The sequence below is a fragment of the Nicotiana tabacum genome, chromosome 10 (genome assembly GCF_000715075.1).
Source record: "Nicotiana tabacum cultivar K326 chromosome 10, ASM71507v2, whole genome shotgun sequence".
Classification (NCBI taxonomy): domain Eukaryota; kingdom Viridiplantae; phylum Streptophyta; class Magnoliopsida; order Solanales; family Solanaceae; genus Nicotiana; species Nicotiana tabacum.
Window position 1 is genome coordinate 129,334,276 of NC_134089.1, and position 18,058 is coordinate 129,352,333.

An 18,058-nucleotide genomic window follows, 5' to 3' on the forward strand; every position below is an offset into this window, starting at 1 on the left:
CACTTATTATTATTATATTATTATTATTCCCTCACCTCCCAACCTCCTACCCCTCTCTGTGCCTTCCTCTGCTCCCAACATCCTCCTCCTCTGATCTCTCTGTCCCAGCAGGAATATAAGCTTCACGCTTTTTTTTTTCGCTATTATTTTGAGAGCGGCTACACAGTGTCGTTTTCCCTTATAAATTTCTGGACATGAATCGTGATTTGCCTTATTGATAACTACTACTATAAAATAGTACGAAAACATTATGCCAACTACATGTGATTTGATTGTCTATCTCAAAATATGTTAATACATTTTTCAATGTATAATCTTTGACTAATGCAATTTATACAAGTATACAACAAGTTAAACTGGATTCCTTTCTGAAAATATATGTTATATTAATTATTTTTAAAGGGTAGGGGGGCTCAGAGAAAGAAAAAAAGGTTTAGTAATAATTGAACCTTGTAACTGTAAAATACAATATCGTAGTAGCTTTACTATTGAGCTACCACACTTTTATTTAGGCAAATAATCTGCCAGTTCGTCCAATAAAGTTAAATTATAATTTAGGAAGTGTTATTAGGCAAATATTTAAAGAAACAATATAACATAATTGCCGTGATTGAAAGTGATTTCAGCTGAATTTCCTTGTTCATTTTCTCCAGCCAGCTGCTTTTAGTTTCGGGTCAATTCATGCATTTATCGCAGAGATGCATGGTCTTCCAAGGCTTTGCTCGAAAGTCCATACTTATTATCTTAATGATGTCGTATAAACATTTCTATTGTTACGCTGCTAATAAATTGGAAATTTGTAGTCATACGAATAAACAACCAATCCCCTTGTGTAAATTTGCTCATATTATGGGATTTCAATTTTCAAATCCTAATAAAGAAAGAGAATTACGGTTGTGAGCACGTGATTTTTGCCCTATATGAGAATTACTCCCAAAAATTCAAAATAAAACAATTTTCCTTTGTGTGCAATTTTGAATTTTCGTGGTATTTTTGATAATTATTTGTATTTTTGTCTGTGCATGTTAATGTTTTAAATTAATAAAAAATATAAAAATATGTCGCATTTGCATTTGATATTTATTTAAGTTTTTTTTACAAAACGAAAAATCATAAAAAATAATGTACGTTGCATTTTAGCATTTAACGTCCAAATTGTGTGATTTTATCGTTAATTGCTACTTAAATGTGCGATAATTGTTATTAGGAGTTAATTAGTATTTTGAGATAATTTTGGGTTTTATAATTTAATCTTAGCATTTTTAGCTTTATTAATTAAGAAATTGAATAAATAGAAAAGAACAAAAAATATAAGAAAACCGGATTGGGCCTTTTCTTCAAATTTGAACCACAAGCCCAAAAGAAACGAACCCATATCGGGTCAACCCGACCCGGTCCGCCCCATAACCCCAAAGATCCAACTCCCCCTCTTCATTTTTTCATTTTCCCAAAACAGAAAAAAAAAAAAACAAAAAAAAACAAACCCTAAAAAAACATCTACGCGCCCCCCCTCTATCTTCTTCTTCGTCGTCCCAAACGACCCCAACACGAGCAGCAACCATGGTTGCCTCCCCATCCTCACGCATACACACACACACACACAGCAACACATACACAACACAGCCACCCTCGTCGTCGACCACAACGCAGGGTTGTTGTTGCTGCTTCGTCCAGTTTTGTCCTAACGACCCCTCGCCGCGAAGCTCAAGCTATGAACGACCAAACGACCCCTGACCTCTCTAACACAACCAGCTTCATCGAGCTCCAGCAGCCATCCTTGCTGCTTCATCTTCTGCTTCGTCTTCGCCTCATCGCCATGGCTGTCACTGCTTGCTCGACGACCATGGCTTCCACTGCTTCGAGCTCCAGCCACATCGCCTCAAACAGCCCACAGTTTTCATAGTTGTCCTTCGCCTCCAGCCACGAACGACCACAGCTCGATCGTCACGTCCAAATGAGCATCGTCGCCTCCATCGCCCGTCCAGTTGAGCAGCGTTGTTGCTGCTGCTTCGTTCTTCTTCTTGTCAAAACAAACGAACCAGCGCCGCCACTGCTGCGTTCCTACTCGTCGAGTTATTTTCCGGGCAGATTCGAGTTATTTTGGTTTCAAAGTTTCCGGGCAGATTTGTTTCCGTTCGAGTTCGTCGTTGTTCCGATCCGGTTAGTTGGTTTAAGTTTCAGTTTTGTCCGTATTTTGTTTGATATTCTCATATCTGAAATCAGTATATGTTTGATTCTTTTCTTGTTCGTTTGTTTGTCATTTCTTGATTATTTCTTCAGTTTTGTTTTTATTCATTTTTCTTGTTTAGTTTTAAATACAGAAGTGTGTTAGTTTAATCACTTGAATCCTTCATCTTGGTTGTAATGTTGTTAGATTTAATTTGAAGTTCAATTGATTATTGGGTCTAGTGATTTGAATCTACTTATTTGTTGTGTTTCAATTTGTTACTGTTATTGAATCTGAAAGTATGTTTGTTGTTAAAAATGTTGTTCAATTTGTTACTGTTATAGAATCCTTAGTCTTTGTTTTGATGATATTTGACATAATCTGAGTTTCTAGCTTAAATTTGTTGATGAAATTTGATTAGGAATTGGTTATAGCTGTCGTAATCGGTTAATTAATTAGGATTTGGATATAGCTGATGGGGGTATTATGGTAATTTCAAATTATATCAGGGGTAAAATGGGAAACGAGCCTTAATTTTGAGTGCTCCGTCCACTAGGCATTAATAATATTACAATAGTACATGGTGGGGGGCAAGACATAGGGTAGTGGGGGGTTAATACATTGTTTAATATAGTGGGGGACAAGACATAATGGAGTGGAAATAATGTATTTGTTTAATATAGTGGGGGACAAGACATAATGGAGTGAGAATAATGCATTTATTTAATATAGTGGAGAACAAGACATAATGGAGTGGGAATAATATATTTGTTTAATATAGTGAGGAACAAAACATGTAGGCATGGGGAACAAGAGAATTAAAGAAGAAAAACATTAAGTAGTGGGGGCAAGGCATGCAATTATGGGAATATTTCGGGTTAGTGGTTCACGACAAGAGTCTTGGTTATAAATAGAGTCATTTTTACACAGTGTAGGAGGATGATAGAGGAGAAAGTTGAGAGTGTTAACTGAATTTTGAGAAATCAGAATTTGAGAGCAAAAAGAGAAAAACAAGTTGAACTTTTACTTGAATAATTTCAGGTTGCTTTTCCTTGAGTGTTATTCAAAAATCAGTAAACTACTGCGTCTTGTATCCGTCTCTCTTCTGCTTTGACTGCGATTGCATTCTGGTACTGCTGGTTTTCAATCTGTTACTGGGTTATTCTACTGGTCGTTACTGGTTTTGCTTTTGCTGAACCTGTTGTTGCTGTGTATTTATGCTACTGCTGCTTCTACTGATCTTCCTCTTCTTTTACTTCCAATACCAGGTACATGGTCGTAACCTTATCAATATTGTAAACTGAAATGTAAAAGCATGAATACATATGAAGAATGGAACTTTGAAGTTTTAATTTATCTTTTTTTTTCCTTTGTCTCTTTTACTGATTGTGTTTAGTTATCTCATGTATTATTATTCTGTAAATTTCGGTTGTTTTGCATAACTAGACATCTTGTAATGATATATTAAATAATACTCTATTTTAGTTTGGTTATTAGGTAGTATATGTTTAAGCATGCCCATTACTGTCAAACTGTTTAACAATTGGAGTAAGAGGAAAATAACATAAGTTGGTCTTTAGTGAATCGGCTTGGTAAAACTAGTTAGTTCACTAGCTTGAAGGTTTTAATATTGTCAACAGTAGGTTAATCGTGAACATGTAGCTAAATAAGCATGAATTTAAATTAATTTCGTGAATTAGGCATTATGGCATGATTTGAGTTCAAACAAGACGAGTTAACGTTTGAATTTAATAAACTTTCGAATATGCATTAGTAATTAAGATTGATTCTAGTTTCAAATAGTCGTAAATAATTAATTCCAACGGCTCAAGCCATCTAACAATGCGAGTTTAATCTAGTTATAGGATAATTAGTTTCTTTTGAACATATTATTTGTCGATTTCGTAGTTTATATAATTTCAATTTTAGTAATATTCCTTTCCGTTAACATTTGTCTTAATCTAACATTTAATATGTTACGCCCTCTTTTTTAAGCATGTAACTAATTAGGATTTTTTCTCTTTTATTTTAGAAACGAATTTAATAAAAATATAGTCCCTTTAGGATATCCTTAAAATAAATGAGCCGAGCCTCGCCAAACAAAGACGCACAAACTGCGGGGCTCTCAATAGATGTTAATAATTACTTAGATTTCGGGAGTGGCCATTTAGCGAACTTCACGGCTTTCCCCAAAGATAATAACGCGTTAGACTCTTTAGACGCGATTTTAATTAAATTACATGCTTAAATTCGGGTGCGCATTTATGTGACCCAAATCCAAATCTCAACGGAGTCGGAACGTATTAACAACCACGGGTGCATTGATTGTGACGTGGTTCGAGATGCATTTTCACGACGTTGCAATTCTATTAAAAAAATAATAATAAAAACGGTTTAAACTTAATAAAAGCACACAAGTCATAACATGTATAAAAATCAGATATTTAGCCATTACAACAATTTAAGCGACCGTGCTAGAACCACGGGATTCGGGGGTGCCTAACACCTTCCCTCGGGTCAACAGAATTTCTTACTTAGAATTTTTGGTTCGCAGACTTCATTTGGAAAGTCGAATATTTTCCTCGAATTGGGATTCAAGATAAACCGGTGACTTGGGACACCAAAAGTCAAACCTTTCCCTAGTGGCGACTCTGAATTAAATAAATAATCTCATTTCGAATATTGTCACTTAAATTGAAAAAACTCCCTCACGCATTTATCCTTCGAGGTAGGCGCGTAAAAAGGAGGTGTGACAACGGCAACTTAAAGGAAATAAAACTATTCAATTTGTAGTAAATTCTTACGATATTAAATGTCTAGATAAAACATACGAGTAGTATATATTGTCGGTAGAAGATTCATAGTCCGGAAATAACACATGTTGTTATTTCCACTCGTGTGGCTTGCTCAAGTAACTTGCTTGAAACTTATAGAAATTTTTACATCCTATAGCAAATGTTAATACCTTATTTATTTTAAATAAATATCCTTTTAAAAAATTATATTTCATAGCTATCTTTTGATTTTTATAGCCATCTTACTCTTAAGCCATAAAATACGCATTGTATTATTTTTCTCTCTCATTCTTTCAGATTTTTCTCCACCCTCTCTCTCTCTCAACTCCAGTCTTTCTCCATGAATACAACCACAATTCTCCCAAATACAAATCGAAATGGGAATGAGAGAGAAAAATTGAGGAAAGCATTGTAATGCCAGAAAATTGTTTGTTGCTCGGATCGAAACGTGAGGGTTCTAAGGTTCTGCATCTTCCTCTTCTCTTCAGATTATATTACCAGTCTGGAATTTAGAATCAAAAATCTATATAAATCTCCGTCTTCCTCTTCTCTTCGTCGTTCTAGGGTTTTGCCCAATCTGGGTTTTCCGTCCCAATCCATAAGCATCATTCAAATTCAATTGTAAAGAATAGATTTTTTGAAGTGCACGTGAGGGTATTATGGTAACATGAACAGTGGCGTTTCAAGTCAGATTCGCGGCCCTCTCGACGAGATGATATTAGGGTTGTTCTTGAACAAAGACAACGAAGTTTGGGGCTGAGCAACTTGAAATTTTTGTTAATATATTTCAATGTATCTCGCTGTATTTTTATGTGTTTCATTGTATTTCAATGTATCTCGTTGTATTCCATGTATTTCATTGTATTCACTGTGTCGTTGCATTCCATGAATGTATTCATATATTTTTTTTAATTAATATAATTTATATATTCAGATGTATATATGTATTCAAATTGCTCTGTTTTTGTTGTATTTATCGGCTAGAAAAAATATTCAACATATTTTCTCTGAAGATTGCTATGTTTTTCGGTTGAGAATCTTTTTTAACTGGAAATACAAATTTTATGTGTTATAATTGAGTTTGTTGAGTTATATTAGGAGTCTAGTATGTTAATTGATTCACTTTCCGTTAAGAATAGCTGTAATCCCCTATTTCCCGCTGTAAATACAGTCAAACAAAAATTTATGTGGCTGCAATCCCCTGTTTCACGCCTAGAAATGCTACTGTATTCATGAATACATTAGCTTAAATACATCGAATACACTCTAAAAACCCAAAAATATAGATATAGGAAGTAATATAGTAAATGGTAGCTACAACTAGCTAATAACCACTAAAACATAGTGGTTTCTGAAAGTTTCTCAAAGTTTTACTTGAGTTGCCCAGTAATATTGATTTAATTGGACTCAGTAAGTTAGGGCGTGATTCAAATGGATTCATATACTAAGACTAATGTTTAGCCCATAAATAAGTAACTCACTAATTCAAAGTTAGTGCGCAACCTAGATTGTTAATGAATGAACAAATTAACATTCTCCTAGTAATCTAAAATGAATAGTCCTAACCTCGTTTGATAATCAAAGTGATAATATGTTCACGAGTTTCAGTATGCCTGTACCTATTGACCTTTACCGACTAAAAACAATTTACTTCTGATTATTGACCAGGTAATAAAAGTTTAACTACAGTTCAATTTTGCTATAGTCAGCTACTTTGCCGTTTGTTTTGGAGAGTCAGATAACTACCCTTTTTTTCTTTTTTCTTTTTGAGTTTGAACTTACAAATTTGAATAACGATTTCACCTTTATATCAACGGAAAAATGTATATGTTTGCCCTAAAATTTGGATAATAATTAAATTTATAGTGTGGTTTTAAGGATATGTGATTTTACCTAACACTAATTAATAAACGTAAAGATAAATAATGGAAATTGATAATAATATAAAGCAAATCAGCACTTATAGAGCCCTCGAGCTTGAATACCCTCGAGCTAGTTATGCAAGAACAGTTAAAATATAACAAGCTGATAAACAAGAGAACGTGAATTAAGAGAGAATATAGTATTGCTTTAATCTGAGTGAATGTAAGTTGTGTACAAGATGATTAGGACCCCCTTTATATAGTAGAGGAATCCTATTTAAGATACAATTCTAACTATGGAAGTAAATCCCATGATTAACTAGATAACCGCCCTTGATTTGATATGTTCCGACATTTACGCCATGATCTCCGGCCAGACGCGGATGTGTCGCCTTTTCGTTACTACGCTTTGCTCAAAGTGTGTCACATTTGATCTTGGTCGTTGTTTGCCTCGCTCTCGACAGGTACCTCGATCCTCGGACTCGATACCTCGTCTTCATGCTCTAGTCCGATTCATTACGAGGCTATCCCTCGATGCAGCTCCCTTGCCTCGATCAAATAGCGTAATCGGGTAGGCCCGATTTTAACCGTATACAGATAGTCCCCTCGTTCCTTGGAATGTAATGAGAAGAAACGAATTGAGCCTTCGATTTTGTACCTCGATCCATCATGACGTCATCCTTGATGTAAGCGATGTAAGCGACCGAAACATCCCGTTGGTACCGTTCCCAAAATCATTAATGAGTGTCAGTTGGTGGTCGGCCACTAGTGCCTTTGAACCGTCGCCATGAATCCTTAAATAGGTCTTCTTCTCACTTCCTCAAATTTTACTTTAGATTTTTCTAGTGCTAATCTTCAAAATCTCTTTGTGTTCTTCAAGTTTGTCTGCAAATCTTCAAAACTTCCCACATCTTCTAAGCCTTCCCGTTCTGTTCCGTTACCAAACCTTCCTCAAAATACCAAACCTTATCCTCTTCTCATTTCTTTACAAAAAAATGGCGAAGACATCAAAAATTGTTCCTTAAAAAGAAAATGGCCTCTTCGTCGTGGCCGCCCTGTGATAAAACATTGGTGGACCCGCGCCCTGAGGAGTGTGTTCCTGAGGGAGGGTATGATCTCACTTTTGACTTCAAAGTCGAGAAAACCTCCTTTGTCCCTGGCCGGTGCGAATCAATGTCGAGATACATATGCTCGATAACCGAGAGTGACCTCGAGTAGGTAAAAAAAGACTGTAATTGGGACAAGAAACAGGTGGTGGTCCCGACCCCTGAGGAAGATATCACTACCCACGTGAAGGGGTTCCTAAGTGTTTACACTTACCCTTTCACGCTGGGCCCTGTCGACCCCGTCATCCTCGATTTTCGCCGCCAGTACCAGATAACCCTAGGTCAGATCCACCCCTCCTTCTGGTGGATCATCCTTATGTTCCTGCTTTTTGTGAACAAAAAGGAAGGCACGTCTTTCACCCTCGATCATCTCATCAGACTGTACAGGCCTCGTCTTTTATGAGGTGGACTGATAAAGCTCCAATGTCGGGCTACCAAGGTATTGTTATCGAGTATAGACGAGGACAAGGACAAAGGGTGGATGGATCGATTTGTCCGAGTGAAGACTTCCGACCTAATTCCGCCCGAGAAGATGCCATTTCCTGAGAAGTGGAACATGTAACGTAAGTTCGATCCCTCCTCTAGCTTTTTATTTATTGTTTTGTTTTATTTGCTTCCTTTTACTGACATCCTTTTCTATGATGTAGCGGTTGCTTGGATGCCCGGTGCGATTTCGAACATCGAGAGCTGGGTTCGGACCCTAGCTTCGACCTCTTCATACGCTGAGCGCTCATGGCGCGACTTAGCAAGGGGCTGATAAGAGGCCAAAAATCATGGTAAGCCTTCTCCTTTATGTACTTGATGGCCTTAAAATGTTTCCCTCTTAAACTTACCCAGATTCCTTTCGTGCAGGCCTCGGTAAAGATGCTGTTATGAGGCCCCCGTCCGGGGAGGAGGAGGTTTCACCCCCGGTCCCGAAGCAGTCGAAGGTGAAGAAGAGGAAAATGATCTCGCCCTCCGATACTCCAAAGCCCTTAAGAGCAAGGCTCGCAAGTCGAAGAAAGACATTACCGCCCTGCCTGCTGATGTGGCTCAGGGAGTAATGGAGGAAGAAGAGGAAAAAGAAGATGCTGACTTCGAGCTAGTAGCTCGAAAAAGGGGGAGCACCGAAGCCTCAAAGGCAGTTGTGCCGGTGATGGTTGAGGAGGCTCAGCTTCGGACCGAGGAGATCTCGGAAGATAGTCCAAGCAAAGTCCCCAAGTCATCGGAGGCTGAAGATGTCTCCCACTGTGACAAACAATCGGGGGGTGTGCCTGAAGGGTCCGGTTTCGAGGTCCTCCGAAAAGAAGAGAATGCCCCAAGTGCCTTGCTCGGGGCAATTGATATTGGTGATTCTCCGCCCATCCCCACATTTTCTAAGGGGAAAATTCAGGAGGCCCAGGCTATGGAGACCCCCGATGTGGGAACGGCCCACGAAGGGGAGAACTTATTTCATGGTTGCTTCACGGGGGTAGAAGATCGTTACCGACTTGGGCGACGCATCGAGTATCTTCGATGAGGCTCAACAACTTCTGAGTCGGGTAAGTTTTATTTCCCCTCATTAATATTGTGCTTGCGTTTATTTTTTCTTGCCTGACTTTTTCTCTTTATTCATAGGCCTTGACACTCCATCAAGAAGCAATTTGCAAATCCCGAGCAGAGTTGAGCCGGTGCGAGGCCAATCTCAAAATCACGGAGGAGAGATATGCCCTCAAACTTCTTAGTAGGCAAAGAGAAGAGGAGATCAGGGACCTCCAAGCTGAATTGGCAACAACTCATAAAGAGCAGACCGACCTAATCGAGCAGATAATGTAAATCTTTAAAAGCTTTGACATAATAATTCGGTATCGACGACTAACACTTTGATCATACATGTTCAGCAAAAAGCCGAGAAGATCGAGCAACTCCGTGAGGAGGCCAAGATGAAGGAGGTGGAGACTTTGGGGTGGAAGCAAAACATGGACCTCCTTTCCTCGAAAAAAGATACTGCTTGAGCCCAGCTGTCTTCGGCCGAATATCAACTCCAGAGGATGAAGGAGGAAAGCCTGGACCAAGGCAAGAAAATTGAGGAGCTCGAGGCTCGGTTGGCCGCTGAGCTTGAAAAGGCCACATCTGAGGCAGAAAGAGTAAAGGTTGAAGCTGAGGCGGTCGTGGCCGTCTATCGAGCTGATGCTAAAGCTGCTCAAGTTCGAGCAAAAGAGGTGGCTGACACTGCCCAGACTCGATCATACTGGGTTGTCTATCATGCCAAATACCAGTCTCAAAGAGAGACTCTCGATGAGATTCATGCTCATGGCTTTGACCTTACCATCGATATCGAGAACGCGAAAGTACTCGAGGCCAAAGCTAAAGCGTTGCTCTCCTCTGATGATGATGATTCCGGGAGCTCGAGTGGATCCGAGAGTGAAGGGGATGAAGATGAGGCTCCCGAGGAAGATTAGGCATTTAGGATTTTTTTTCTTTTTGGGATTTTTTGTGTAAGACCTGGAGTGATCTTTGTAAATATTTTTGCATATATGAAACATTCCTTTCTTATCTCAACTTTTGCCTTGTAAAAATTTTGATACACTTTGTACTTTGCGAGCATTTCAACTCACTTAATGTCTTACAAAAATTTGTTTGTGGATCCGAAACTTAGGCAACTTGACCGAAGTCAGACCAATATAGTTTATAATCGAGTGAGTGTTTGGCTCAAACTCGAAGTAGAAAAACCCTTAGGTTTTAGTTGAGTGAGGGTGGATTTTCGAACTTAGAAATATAATGGCCCTTAGGCTCTTGAGTTGGGATTTTCGAGGGTTAGTTTTATCGGAATCTTTTACTTTGTTATGCCTTATCATAAGCTTGTTCGATAGTTTAAGCAATTTGGCACCTCTTAAGGGTTTGGAGGGTTGATGTTATCAAAAACATTTGTAATTCTATCGGGGTAGCCCTTTTAATCGATTTTGTGAAAATATTAGAAGGCCAATTTTTGTTACGGAATGCGGACGTCTCTGAACCGTATTAGTTCGGTCGTAGCCTTTAACTTTGAGATTTGCCCTTTGGGTTTGTTTCTCAATTATACTTCGAACTTGTTAGAAGGTTCAGTCCCCGAGTGGGGTGCGTAGCCTATAAAATCGAGGATTGCCTTTTTAAGGTCTTATGATTTCGAAGTTTAATAATTTGATTATGTCGATTTTCGGACGGCAGTAACGGAGAACGGGGTTAATTGCTCAAGCTTTAGTCGCGATTGGCTCTTGAGCCGGTTTCCGCAATAGATCGTAAGTATGAAATTGTAAAGTAGAAATTTCACTAAGGCATGTGACATTTGGTAGGGAAAAGATACTTCTTTCAATAGATCGTTCATGCATACATGTTTTGCCATTAGGGCTCGAAAAATCTACACGGGCACGGTTTGACCGTTTGGCCCTTTACAAAATTTACCTATCGAGACCCCGTCGACACGAAGTATTTTCCTTAAAAACATAACATCCGAGAGTGATGTCCCCCAATATTCGAGGTTGATTATACAGAAGCCTCAGATACTGTTGAATTGCTCTAAGTTAGCACGAACAATGGTTACCTCGTTAAAAACCTTGCCTAAAAACCCCATTTGGGATAAAAACCGGTCGAAGGGAAAAAGAGTACAACGCGTGCTTTCAGACCTAAGGACTTCGTTTTTAGAGAGAACTTCGACCAAACACATGCAATAAGTTAGTATAAAATACAAATGAAAAAAAAAAGAGAAAAACATACCTTAGCAATAATATCGTTTGAGGAGTGATATGTTCCAGTTATTTGGCAATTGTTCGTCGTTCATTGTGCCAAGTTTGTAGGACCCTTTTCCGATGATGTCGAGGACCTGATACGGTCCCTCCCAATTTGGACTGAGTGTTCCCTCATTTCTGTCTCGAGAGTTGATGGTGACTTTTCTCAGAACTAAGTCCCCAATTTTGAAGTGTCGAAGATTGGCTCTTCAATTGTAATATCTTTCGATTTGCTATTTCTGGGCGGCCATTCGAATGAGGGCGACTTCTTATTTTTCATCTAACAATTCGAGGCTTGTGTTTATAGCCTCATGATTTGATTCTTCCGTTGTGTATCGAAAACTAACGCTTGGTTCCCCAACTTCGACCGGGATCAGAGCTTCAGTGCCATATACTAAGGAGAATGGCGTTGCCCCCGTACTAGATTTTGTCGTTGTCCGATATGCCCAAAGGACTTCGGGCAAAATTTCTCTCCATTTCCCCTTAGCGTCGTTCAACTTTTTCTTTAGGTTCTGAATGATGGTCTTGTTTGTTGATTCGGCCTGTCCGTTCCCACTAGGATGATATGGCGTCGACAAGATCCTTTTTATCTCGTGCTCTTCGATGAACTTTGTTATTTTGCTGCCGACGAATTGTTTCCCATTATCGCATACGATCTCGGCGGGTATCCCGAATCGGCATATGATGTGATCCCAAATGAAGTCTATGACTTCTTTTTCTCTGACTTTCTCGAAGGCATGTGCTTCAACCCACTTAGAAAAATAGTCATTCATAAATAAAATGAATTTAGCTTTACCTGAGGCTGATGGCAGAGGGTCGATGATATTCATTCCTCATTTCATGAACGACCATGGAGATAAGACTGAATGAAGTTGTTCCTCGGGCTGGTGGATCAACGGTGCATGTCTTTGGCATTTGTGGCATTTTCGGATGAACTCATTAGTATCTTTTTCCCTGTTGACCTAACAGTACCCTGTTTGGATGACTTTGTGAACCAGCGATTCGGCATCGAAATGATTCCCTCAAGTACCCTCATGAATTTCTCGTAGGACGTAATTGGTGTCTCCCGGACCTAAACATACTGCCTATGGCCTATCGAACATCCTTCTGTACAAAGTTCCATCATCGGCCAATGTGAATCATGCAGCTTTCATTCGCATAGTCCTTGATTCCTTAGAGTCTGATGGAAGCTTCCCGTTCTTTAGATACTCAATGTATTTGTTCCTCCAATCCCAAGTTAGGCTTGTGGAGTGTATTTCGGCATGGCCTTATTCGACCACCGACTTTAAAAGTTGTACGAAAATCCCCAAGCTACTTTCATCGTCTTCGATCGACGACCCCAAATTTGCAAGGGCATCGTCCTCACTGTTCTGCTCTCGAGGTATGTTGTAGGGTCTATTCTTTGAACTAGTACAGGGTTACCTGCAGTTTGTCCAAGTACCTCTGCATCAGATCCCCTCGAACCTCGAAGGTCTTGTTGACTTGGTTAACCACAAGTAGGGAATCACACTTGGCCTCGATGACCTCTGCCCCTAGGCTTTTAGCCAGCTCGAGACCTACAATCATAGCCTTATACTCGACCTCATTGTTAGTCAACTTAGGGGTTTTGATAGATTATCTAATTGTATTGCCTGTGGGCGGCTTCAAAATGATGCCTAGACCGAACCCCTTCATATTTGAAGCACAATATGAGAAAAGGGTCCACACCCCCGAAGACGTACCCGCCTTTATCAAAAGTTCCCTTTCGACCTCAGGTACGAGGGCTGGCATGAAGTCGGCTACAAAGTCTGCTAAGATTTGAGACTTGATGGCCGTTCGGGGTTGATAATCGATATCGTACCCACTAATTTTGACGACCCATTTGGCCAGTCAACCCGAGAGTTCGGGCTTGTGCAAAATGTTGCGAAGGGGGTAAGTGGTTACAACACAAATTGGGTGAAATTGAAAATATGATTTTAATTTCCTAGAGGCGCTTATTAGAGCAAGCACTAATTTTTTTAAGTGTGGGCACCGAGTCTCGGCTTCACCTAAAGTTTGGCTAACGTAGTAAACAGGAAATTGCGTACCTTGCTCTTCTCAAACTAGGACACCACTTACCGCAACTTCCGAAACTACCAAATATAAGTAGAGTTGCTCGTTCGCTTTTGGAGTATGAAGCAATGGTGGGCTCAAAAGATACCACTTTAATCCTTCTAATGCCTATTGGCATTCCGGAGTCCAAGTGAAATTGTTCTTCTTTTTGAGCAGTGAGAAGAATATGTGACTTCGATCTGAAGACCTCGGATGAACCGGCCTAAAGCGGCTATCCGCCCTGTTAATCTTTGTACGACCTTAACACTGTCCACGACTGTGATGTTTTTGATTGCCTTGATTTTATTGGGATTGATCTCGATTCCCCTATTTGACACCATAAAGTCGAGAAACTTGCCTGAACCGACCCCGAATGCATATTTCTCGGGGTTGAGCTTCATGTTGTACTTTCTCAATATGTTGAAGGTTCCCTGCAAATATGTCAAATGGTCCTCTGCACATAGGGACTTAACTAGCATGCCATAAATATAAACCTCTATTGATTTACCTATTTGTTCTTCAAACATCCGGTTTACTAGGCGTTGATAAGTATCACCAACATTTTTTAGCCCAAACGGCTTACATTATAGCAATAAGTATCGTACTTAGTAATAAAAAAGTCTTTTCCTGATCCTCCAAGTTCATTTGTATTTGGTTATACCTGGAGTAGGCATCAAGAAGACTGAGGATCTCGTGGCCAGCCGTGGCATCGATCATGTGATCGATATTCGATAGAGGAAAGGAGTCCTTAGGGCATGCTTTGTTTAACTCTTTGTAGTCTACGTACATTCTAAGTTTATTCCCCTTCTTGGGGACTACGACTACGTTTTCTAACCATTCGGGATATTTTACTTCCCGGATGGATCCTATTTTGAGAAGTTTGGTTACCTCGTCCTTGATGAATGCATGTTTTACCTCGGACTGTGGCCTTCTCTTTTGCTTTACCGGTCTGAACTTTGGGTCCAACCTCAATCGACGAGTGGTAATCTCCGGTGGGATCCCTGTTATGTCAAGGTGGGACCAAGCAAAATAATCCATATTTTTAATAAGAAATTTAATGAGTTTTTTCCTAAGCTCAGAATTAACCCCGTGCTCAGGTATACCTTTCGATCGGGCAGATGCTCGATCAGTATGACTTGTTCTAGCTCTTCGACCATTGACTCTGTGGCATCGGAGTCATCGGGAATTACGAAAGTTCGAGGTATCGCATAATCATCATCCTCGAAAGTTTCCTGCTGTTTCGATCTGATCAAGGCTGGCGACTATGGTTGTTATTTGACTTCCTGCTTTCCTTTGATTCTGGTCCATTTGCAAATGTTAGTGTCGATACTGGTATTACCTTATCAATTGAAAACATCTCTTTGGCTGCAGGCTATTCACCATACACCGTGTTGATTCCTTCCGGTGTTGGGAATTTCAAGACTTGATAAAACGTTGAAGTTACCGCCCTCATATTATGGATCCAAGGTCTCCCGAGCAGCGCGTTGTATCTCATATCACCTTCGATTATATGGAGCTTTGTTTCCTGGATAGTTCCGACCACGTTTACTGGCAACATGATTTCCCCTTTGTGGTTTCACTTGCCATATTGAAACCATTGAGCACCCGAGCTGTTGGCACAATTTGATCCTGAAGTCTGAGTTACTCTATGAACCTCGATCGAATAATGTTTACCGAGCTACCTGGATCAACCAACACACGTTTAACTTGAATTTTTTTTATAAGGATAGATATTACCAGTGCATCGTTGTGAGGCTGTTCGATTACTTCTGCATCCTCATCATTGTAAGATAAGGTATCCTCTGATAAGTAATCCTGAGTACGTTTCTCCCTTGTGATTGTCACTTTGGTGCGTTTGAATATCGGGCCTTGAGGAATATTGACCCCACCAACGATCATATGAATCACGTGATGCGGTTCTTCCTGTTTGTTTTTCCTATTTGCATCCTTGTCTTTGAGGTGATTTTTAGCTCGGTCACTCAAGAACTTTCGAAGGTGACCCTTGTTGAATAAACGAGCTACCTCCTCCCTTAACTGCCCGCAGTCTTCGGTTCTGTGACTATGGGTTCCACGGTACTTGCACATTTTATTTGGATTCCTTTGAGTTGGATCGGTCTATAGGGGTCTGTGCCACCTAATATCCTTTATTCATCCAATGGCTAACATAATACCTGAAGCATCGATGCTGAAGTTGTATTCTGATAACCGTGGTGCTCCTTTAGGATCGACATGTTTATTGAAGCCACTCTTACTCATGAGCCCTCAGAAATTTTGACCTTGATCATTCCTTCGATCATTTCAAACGGGATTACGTCCCGGTCTGTTGTTTCTACGATCTGCGCTATATGGTTGACATCGATCTTTGTTCGATCGGGGCTCTCTGTCGATGTCTCTCTGAATCCTGCCTTCGGATCTATTTGGGTAAACAGGACCAGAATGGGCTCCCAATTGATCATCATCAACTCTGATCTTTTACTGGTATCGATTATGCACATCAGCCTAGGTCACCGCAAGATATTCAATCAAATTCTACTTTAGTTGACGTGATGCTACCGAATTTCGCTCGTTCAAACCCTTAGTAAAGGCTTGGACAACCCAATCATTGGTAACCGGGGGGTAGGTCCATGCATTCCATCTGAAATCGAGATAAGAATTCCCTTAGCATTTCATTATCCCTTTGTCTCACTTTGAAGAGATCTAACTTCCTAGTCGTGACTTTTATTGCTCCGGCGTGTGCCTTTACGAACGAATCGGCAAGCATAGCAAAAGAATCAATGAAATTGGGCGACAAATTATGGTACCATATCATTGCCCCCTTCGATAAAGTTTCTCCAAAATTTTTCAACAGGACAGATTCAGTTTCATCATCTTTTAAGTCATTTCCTTTTATTGCACATATATAAGAAGTGACATGCTCATTAGGATCAGTGGTTCCATTGTACTTGGGAATTTCTGGCATGCGGAATTTCTTCGGAATGGGCTTCGGAGCCGCACTTGGTGGGAAAGGCTTTTGTACGAACTTTTTCGAATCCAAAACCTTCAGAATCGGGGGTGCCCCTGGTATTTGATCAACCCGTGAGTTGTACGGTTCTACCTTTTTATCATTAGCCTCAATTTTCTTTTCTCCTAATTCAATCGGATTAGTGAGCTCCTCGAGCATCTTCATGATGGCGCGGTCAGTTCCCGATCCATTATCTTTTAATTTCTCTTGTACAGGTTCGACCCTATAAACAACTTCTAGTGATGTATCGAGTTCGATTCTGCTTGGTGTTCAATTCTGATTTTGGAGTTGCGCTATCGCAACCTGCTGAGTTTGTAACATGTCAAATATCATTCGAAGGCTAATCCCGCCTTCTTCACCATTTTGTGCGTTCTAATCGGCTGCCCGGGCATCTCCGCGGACGCTATTTTCAGGGTCGGCGCCTAAATCTCCACGAATGGCGACTTGAGAACTGACATCGACTGGATCAACGGCCTGTGGCACATGGGGATTGATTGGAGGTACTCTGTTTCCCGAGGCGGCTGTGTTTTCGTTCTCGCCATGAAGACCAAGGCCGGTATCTGTGTGAGTGGGTACTGCTTGAGAGTTCGACATGTCGATTCCTAAAATCAAAGACACTTACGAGAATAATCGTAAAAGCGGTGTGTGTTATGGGGATTAATACTAGGTAATCACTATTATCCTTAGCCCCACGATGGGCGCCAAACTATTTACTCTAAAATTTGGATAATAATTAAATTTATAATGTGGTTTTAAGGATATGTGATTTCACCTAATACTAATCAATAAACGTAAAGATAAATGATGGAAATTGATAATAATATAAAACGAATCAACATTTGGATAGAGCCCTCAATCTAGTTATGCAAGAACAGTTAAAATATAACAAGCGGATAAACAAGAGAATGTGAATTAAGAGAGAATATAGTATTGCTTTAATCTGAGTAAATGTAAGTTGTGTACAAGATAATTAGGACCCCCTTTATATAGTAGAGAAATCCTATTTAAGATACAATTCTAACTATGGAAATAAATCACATGATTAACTAGATAGCCACCCTTGGTTTGATATGTTCCGAGATTTACGCTATGATCTCCGGCCAGTCGCGGATATCTCGCCTTTCCGTTATTATACTTTGCTCGAAGTCTATCACATTTGATCTTGGTCGTTGTTTGCCTTGATCTCGGTAGGTACCTCGATCCTCGGACTCGATACCTCGTCTTCACGCTCTAGTCCGATTCATTACGAGGCTATCCCTCGATGCATTTCCCTTGTCTCAATCAAATAGCATAATTAGGTAGGTCCGGTTTTAACCGTATACAAGAAAGATAAAA